Source organism: Periplaneta americana, chromosome 10 (assembly GCF_040183065.1).
Source record: "Periplaneta americana isolate PAMFEO1 chromosome 10, P.americana_PAMFEO1_priV1, whole genome shotgun sequence".
Lineage (NCBI taxonomy): Eukaryota > Metazoa > Arthropoda > Insecta > Blattodea > Blattidae > Periplaneta > Periplaneta americana.
In genome coordinates, this window is record NC_091126.1 from 134,972,184 (window position 1) to 134,980,749 (window position 8,566).

The 8,566-nt window shown below is 39.0% G+C and overlaps 3 non-coding genes across 3 annotated transcripts; all 3 read left to right on the forward strand.

Annotated features, from left to right (window-relative positions):
• Window positions 1-239: 239 nt before the first annotated feature.
• On the forward strand, window positions 240-311 carry TRNAN-GUU (transfer RNA asparagine (anticodon GUU)). Its single transcript has one exon. It is a non-coding gene; the product is annotated as a tRNA-Asn (tRNA).
• A 213-nt stretch (window positions 312-524) lies between these two features.
• Window positions 525-596, forward strand: TRNAI-GAU (transfer RNA isoleucine (anticodon GAU)). The gene has a single exon. It is a non-coding gene; the product is annotated as a tRNA-Ile (tRNA).
• A 213-nt stretch (window positions 597-809) lies between these two features.
• Window positions 810-881, forward strand: TRNAK-UUU (transfer RNA lysine (anticodon UUU)). The gene has a single exon. It is a non-coding gene; the product is annotated as a tRNA-Lys (tRNA).
• The last annotated feature ends 7,685 nt before the right edge of the window (window positions 882-8,566 follow it).

The following is an 8,566-nucleotide window of genomic DNA, read 5'->3' on the forward strand; positions in this document are numbered from 1 at the left end:
TCTGGGTTCGATACCCGGCTCCGGAACAATTTTTCCCTCGAAATTATTCAAATCAACTTTACAGGGAGTTAAACCTGAAAACTTGATTTGCATAATACACGTTACTGTTCGTTAACAGAAAACCACAATTTAAGTCACACGGAGTTAGTGTGCACTCGAAGTTGGTTGCTTGACGGTTGTCAGCCCACTTTGATGTCTGGTGATATAGAGGGAAGTATTGGATCGGTGTCGGTTAGAGTTCCCGAGTAGCTCAGTGGTAGAGCGTTGGTATGTTAAACCAAAGGTCCCGGGTTCGATACCCGGCTCCGGAATAATTTTTCCCTCGAAATTATTCAAATCAACTTTACAGGGATTTACACCTGAAATCTTGATTTGCATAATACACGTTACTGTTCGTTAACAGAAAACCACAATTTAAGTCACACCGAGTTAGTGTGCACTCGAAGTTGGTTGCTTGACGGTTGTCAGCCCACTTTGAGGTCTGTGGATTTAGAGGGAAGAATTGGATCGGTGTCCGTTAGAGTTCCCGAGTAGCTCAGTGGTAGAGCGTTGGTACGATAAACCAAAGGTCCCGGGTTCGATACCCGGCTCCGGAACAATTTTTCCCTCGAAATTATTCAAATCAACTTTACAGGGAGTTACACCAGATATCTTGATTTGCATAATACACGTTACTGTTCGTTAACAGAAAACCACAATTTAAGTCACACGGAGCTAGTGTGCACTCGAAGTTGGTTGCTTGACGGTTGTCAGCCCACTTTGAGGTCTGTGGATATAGAGGGAAGAATTGGATCGGTGTCGGTTAGAGATCCCGAGTAGATCAGTGGTAGAGCGTTGGTACTTTAAACCAAAGGTCCCGGGTTCGATACCCGGCTCCGGAACAATTTTTCCCTCGAAATTATTCAAATCAACTTTACAGGGAGTTACACCTGAAATCTTGATTTGCATAATACACGTTACTGTTCGTTAACAGAAAACTACAATTTAAGTCACACGGAGTTAGTGTGCACACGAAGTTGGTTAGTTGACGGTTGTCATCCCACTTTGAGGTCTGTGGATATAGAGGGAAGAATTGGATCGTTGACGGTTAGAGTTCCCGAGAAGCTCAGTGGTAGAGCGTTGGTACGTTAAACCAAAGATCCCGGGTTCGATACCCGGCTCCGGAACAATTTTTCCCTCGAAATTATTCAAATCAACTTTACAGGGAGTTACACCTGAAATCTTGATTTGCATAATACACTTTACTGTTCGTTAACAGAAAACCACAATTTAAGTCACACGGAGTTAGTGTGCACTCGAAGTTGTTTGCTTGACGGTTGTCAGCCCACTTTGAGTTCTGTGGATATAGAGGGAAGAATTGGATCGGTGTCGGTTAGAGTTCCCGAGTAGTTCAGTGGTAGAGCGTTGGTAAGTTAAACCAGAAGTCCCGGATTCGATACTCGGCTCCGGAAAAATTTTTCCCTCGAAATTATTCAAATCTACTTTATAGGGAGTTACACCTGAAATCTTGATTTGCATAATACACGTTACTGTTCGTTTACAGAAAACCACAATTGAAGTCACACGGAGTTAGTGTGCACTCGAAGTTGGTTGCTCGAAGGTTGTCAGCCCACTTTGAGGTCTGTGGATATAGAGGGAAGAATTGAATCGGTGTCGGTTAGAGTTCCCAATTAGCGCAGTGGTAGAGCGTTGGTACGTTAAACCAAAGGTTCCGGGTTCGATACCCGGCTCCGGAACAATTTTTCCCTCGAAATTATTCAAATCAACTTTACAGGGAGTTACACCTGAAAACTTGATTTGCATAATACACGTTACTGTTCGTTAACAGAAAACCACAATTTAAGTCACACGGAGTTAGTGTGCACTCGAAGTTGGTTGCTTGACGGTTGTCAGCCCACTTTGATGTCTGGTGATATAGAGGGAAGAATTGGATCGGTGTCGGTTAGAGTTCCCGAGTAGCTCAGTGGTAGAGCGTTGGTACGTTAAACCAAGGGTCCCGTGTTCATTACCCGGCTCCGGAACAATTTTTCCCTCGAAATTATTCAAATCAGCTTTACAGGGAGTTACACCTGAAATCTTGATTTGCATAATAGACGTTTCTGTTCGTTAGCAGAAAACCACAATTTAAGTCACACGGAGTTAGTGTGCACTCGAAGATTTTGCTTGACGGTTGACAGCCCACTTTGAGGTCTCTGGATATAGAGGGAAGAATTGAATCGGTGTCGGTTAGAGTTCCCGAGTAGTTCAGTGGTAGAGCGTTGGTACGTTAAACCAAATGTCCCGGTTTCGATACCCGGCTCCGGAACAATTTTTCCCTTGAAATTATTCAATCATAAATTTGTATATATATGATCTAGTACTTTATACTCGACAAAATATCGACAATTACTCATTAGTGGGCAATATACATGATCATGGAATTAGAAATAGTGAACAAATTCATATTCCACATTGTAGATTACACAAGAGCAACACAAACTTTTTAAATATGGGGATGAAATTATATAATAATCTCCCCAGTGAATATTATAAATTACCAATCAATAGCTTCAAAACTAGATTTTTCAATTGGTTATTAAATAATCCTTTTTATTCCGTTGCTGAGTTTTTCAACCCAAATTTGTATGAAATTGTACAGTACTTTAATAAATAAGTTTAATTCCAATTTAGTCAGTTTTCTTTACTTTAAAAATTTTCAAATTATTTCATGTTTTCATTGTATTATTTAAATTTTACTGTTTCTTTTATTAGTGTTTTTAAAATGTATTTATATGTTTTTCAATGTATTCTGACGAAGCCTAAAACTGTATGTCTAATGGCAAAATAAATTGAATTGAATTGACATTTGTATTAACACGCACAAAATGTTCAGTAATTGAAGGGTTCAGAGCCATAGTGGTCGAAGTGCCATATATTAAAAACGTAGAACACAAGGGTTAAAATTAAGTATCATAATTCAATGAAACATAGCAAGGAATATAAAGTATACACATTAAAACTGAATGATATGTCAATCTTTATTAAACTATGGTATTCACTTAACTTTAACCCCTGCTTTCTCCGTTTCTATTAAATGGCGCTTGGCCCACTATGCCTCTGAATCCTTCAATTCTGATAGTTTCTGTTCACCGATGATGTGTGGGTTACTTCTATAGATTCTATTTCCCATGGATACCCAAAAATAATAGTTGCACACGGTGAGGTCAGGCAAACGTGGGGGACATTAACATTTTAAAATAATACTGTCTATAAAAACCTGCCTTATATCATTCAAAGAATCGTCAGCAGTGTAGGCTATGGCGAAATCTTATTGAAAATACCCGCATTTTCCCTCGTTATCTCACAACGGGAAGAAATTTAAGAGTATTTGTGTGCGGTACCTCTCTGCATTTATTGTCGTCTAATTGTTTAGTCGCTTATTTTACGACGTTTTATCAACTGCTATGGTTATGTAACGTCCGAAAGAGAATAAGGTGATAATGCCAGCGAAATTAATCCACGGTCCAGCGCCGAAAGTTACCCAGCATTTCCTCTTAATGGATTGAGGGAAACCCCCGAAAAAACTTCAACCAAGTAACTTATCCCAACCAGGATTTGAACCCGGGCCCGCTCGTTTCACGGTCAGGCATGCTAACCGTTACTCCACAGCAGGCGAACGCCTAAAAAATATGGGCGCTATTATTATACTCGCAGTGACAGCACAAGACACACCAATTTTTTTTATAATGTAAGGAAACTTTGTTATTTTTGTGGGTTTTACTGCGCTCAGTATCTGTTGGTTTGTTTACAGACACAATCGTGGAAATAAAACCACGTCTCGTTAGAGAAAATAGTTAATCTGGATGAATAGTACCGTCACCAATATTCAGTAAAGACCTATTACAGAAATTCACTCGACTTATGTTGTCACGTGGTTGTAATTCCTGTACTATTCTATATCATATATACCCAAATTGTTCGGCATTATAGGTTTTGACGGTAACAACTTTTACCAGGTTTACTATGCTGCCATCTAGTTGTTACATAAGGAGTCGCGACGTAACTCCCATTTGAATTGCATTAGCGAATGTACTGCCATCTCGTGTTAGTTTACGGCGGACGGCTGGCGATCTTGGCGGTTGTTCTCTTCAAAATGCAACCAATTTTAACATAGGAATGAGCAATCTATATGTGATCTCGGGTACTACACTCACCCTGTACGGTTTGAGTTTTAAAAGTTAGTTGCCGCGCGGGTTAACCCTTTAGAAACGCCTATTTCTTGAGACAGACGATGTAGGGATTTCGTTGGAGACAGTTCTATGCCACAATTTCATCTTTTTTTTTTGTTGTTAAAACCGTTGTTTTTTGACTACAAATTCTAGCGTTTAGAGAACTAGCTCCTCTTAATCTAAGAACCAGTCGCCTAACTGTATCTGTTCGGAACTTGACGCAAGGGAATTTGTGGAAATTGCCTACAGAACTCTCGACATAATTTGGTTTTCATATTGTCATTCATGAAAGTTCTTTATTCTAATATGAACTTTCCAGCTGCCATTACAAAGGGATCATAACAAACACACACATACATACAATTACACTGAAAAATGATACGGACATTATACATAAATAGGAACACTGGCAGTAATGTCTACACTCTGTAGTTACATTGAAAGAAGATGTAGAAACTATACAGCAGTGATCGCCAACACATGTTCCTGCCTCTACTCAATATGGCGTCATATCCCCACACTCTTCCTACCCGTGCACTGTCATTCACTGCAATACCTGATGATGCAAAAGTGATGTGCGGGTTATATTTCTATTGCGTCATAATTTCTAGTATTTGGCAACCACTGCTATACAGAAATAAAGAACGTTCACAGTAATGTCTACTGTTTGTAAAAGAAACTATGTGATAACAGCACTCGGAATCAACTGATCGCACAAAGCAATTAAGCTCGATTCACATTATATGTCACATCACCGTCACGGACCATCACCGTCCAATGCAAACTCATTCACATTTAACGGCAACTGACCGTCAGTTTGCCGCCATCAAGACTGTAGGAACTGTGCTCTCGAACAATGCCGATATTTAGCAAACAAAAACTTGCGATGATTGCTGTCTTGTTGGACGAAGAAGAGGCCGAAAGAAGAAAACGAAACAGAATATGGATGAAAGAAATGCTCAGAAAGAGGAAGTATATAGGTGAATATCATACACTATACCGACAGTTGGAGGATGATGAAAGTTGCTTCTATAAGTATTTTAGAATGTCAAAATATCAGTTTTATATTTTGCTTCAAAAAATAGAAATACAAATCCAAAAACAAAACACAACATTTAGAGAAGCAATTTCAGCAAAAGAAAAGTTGATGGTTTGTTTAAGGTAAGTCCTTCTAGATTGTAGTCTAAACAATGAAATGGAAAAGCAATTATGTCAATTAAAACAAATTATTGTTTGTCATTCCTTGCATAAAATCACTCACAGGAAAACGTTAATTATTCCACATCTCTAACATCTATTGTTAATAGTAGGTTTGAACTGATGACATTCCTGACACGTGTGATGGTGTAGGCGACGGTGTTTGCATAGTTGTCGGATCATGTGACGTAGTTGAGGTCGTCCGATAAGTAACCCTAACTGTTTGCAGCTGATCGTGTTGCAGCACGGGATGCTGATAGTGAGCTGGTGGTGCTGAAGAAATCGAAGGCTGCTCATTGCTTTGGGACTGGAACATCCTTTCTTGAATTTCTTCGTATTCAAGATTAGAAATTATATTGAAAATTTTTGATTTTGTCTTAATGGTGAAAATTGTTTCACTGTGGCAGCTATGCCGTTGAAAAATGCATCTATTGGGTCCGCACTGCAGGTAGACGTCAATTGCTTTTATTTTTCATTGTTTTCTAATAAATATTTCATAACGAGAGATGACGCTGTTTCCTTCTCCTGCAACTTTTTCTTTGGACGCCTTTGTGACCCTGTAACTAGAGGATCAGTGTTCTTGCTTCTGGCAGTACTGATTTTCTTAAGTCCTGTGGATGTGAAGCAGCAATCTCTGCAGTCTCTTCATTTGTATCGTTGTCCAAACTTTCTTCTTCTCCTTGATTGTTCGAATCGTCACTGCCTTGAGGTTCAACGTTTCCTATAGTTTCTCTTTCTTTAATAAACGGGATCAGAAATAACATATAATCTTCATATTTCCATTTTTTTTTTTTCGGTGTGGGTTGCCTGTCCGCTCTTAGTCTTCCTCTTTTTTAATGCCTTTCTAAACTGATCCCTTAATGAAACCCACCTCACTTTGCATTCTGGACCTGAAAAGATTGAATCGGCCTCATTCATCACCGAAACCATATTCATAACAAATCAGTAATACATATAGTCACCATCTAGTTCACAACAATAGAACAGACCTTCGGATTTCAATCAAAAGATACTAGCAATATGACCAAAGATGTTAAAGCGAGTATAAATAACAGGGAGGAAGAAGAAAGCATAAACAATTCACGCTATCAAACCGTCCACGTCACATCAAAACATTCTCCTCGAGAATCCCAGACGGTCCGTGCCGTTGATGGGCTGTGACGTTGCCTGTATATGTGAACGCTACCATACAAAACGCATTGTACAATGTTTTGATGCAACGCTGCTGGTCCGTGATGTGACGGTGATGTGACGTATAATGTGAATCGAGCTTTACGCGTATCCAGTAATGTGACCTTCTAGTTGCTGAGTTAGCTCCCGCGTTTATCGGCCGAAAGATAATCTGACCGCTCTGTAGTAAGTGACATTCTGATATAACGTATATACAAGAAGTGAGGAGGAAATTGTCTCATTCACTTCGGCATTTAGATGGCTGGGGCTATAACTCTTTAATCACTATTGCGGTGAAGAACTAAACTGCTAAATCATTATAAACGTAGACATTAATACAGAATGAATATTAAAGTTATATAAGCATATTTTCAGAATGAAGTCATAACTAAGTTTATACAATTTCACTTAAAATAGCTACATAATTGTAATACCTGGAGGATTCGGAAAGTTGGTAGAGCAGGAAGCTCTTGTAAGGAATTAAAAAAATTCTAAGGTAGTGGTTCTGAACTTCTGAGAGATCGCGCCCCGGTAAATTCTTTTTCTAAAAGACTAGGGCTCGGTCCCAACAAATTTACTCTTAAATACCTTTCCAATTTTTTTAAGTTCACACATTTAACTAAAAATTATTAATAATTAAGGGTGGCGTAAACTTAAGACTTAAAAATATTAGTTCACCTCTAGACTTATCGAAACTACGAAAACGGTGTGACTTGACGAATGATTTAATTCATTACCAATCACTGGTTTAATGAAATTTTGTAGTATGTTACAGTTTCTTCAATCCAATATCGTCAATTAATTTATGTTGATTTCATTGACATATTATCCCTTTCGGACCACAAAGCTTATAAAATTGATAACATTAATAACTGTATTAAAATTTATTTTAATGATATTTGAAAAAGTAAAGGTAATGGAAAGAATGATTATGCACTGCAACTCACAACACAAGTCAGCTGAGCAGTGAAAGTGGGAGAAGGACGTCAATATTTCGACAGAGTACTTATCATACATATATACAGTATGTCCCAAATTGATGTATACACATTTTGAAACACTATTTCTCAGCAACGACATGAGACAGAAATACGATGTTTGCGGTTTTGTATTCCTTGAGCCCGTACATGTTCAAAATGTCCCCCTTCCGCCGGGACGTACAACAGAGCGACATACCAACTGGATTGTTGCTAATGGAATATTATTACAGACATATTCAATCTGAACTCTCAGCTCCTCTAATGTTTGTGGTTTTGTAGCGTACACTGTGTCCTATACAGCTTCCCATTGGTTGAAGTATGGAGGGATTAAATCCGGAGATCGAGGCGGGAAATCCGCAGCACTTCCTCTTCGTCCTATCCATTTCTGATTGAGTGTGCGATCGAGAAAATTCCTCACATTGACATGAAAGTGAGTCTTGTTGAAAATAAAACCCATCTTCATTCTCAAAGAGATCATCAAGACGTGGAATCGTGGTTTCCAACATTTGCAGGTATTTCTCACACTTGACAGTCCCTTCGAAGAAGTACGGCCCAATTATTCCTCTGGAAGACAGACCACACCATACTGTTACTCCTGGAAGATGGACAGCCTTTTTTTGAAAGATGTGTGAGTTTTCGTTAGCCCGGTACACACAATACTGTGCCGGTTAATTGTGACATTAAGTTTAAATGTGGCTTCATCTGACCAAACAATTAGGTCTTTAAAATCTTCCGTTTCATCACACATGTTCAAGAACCACTCACAAAATTCCAGTCATCTATCTGGGTCGTCCTAATTTAGTACATGGACAAGTCTCGGAATGTAAGGCTTCCATTTTTGAGTTCGCAAAATTCGATGAACACTGGATTTGTTGATACCAATCTCACGAGAACATTGCCTCATTGACTCCCTTGGAGATTGTGCAAACGCCTGTATGACTGCATCAACACTCTCGTTATCGGTGGAACTTCTCTTTCTTTCGCACCGCGCTCTTTCAACACATCTTGCAC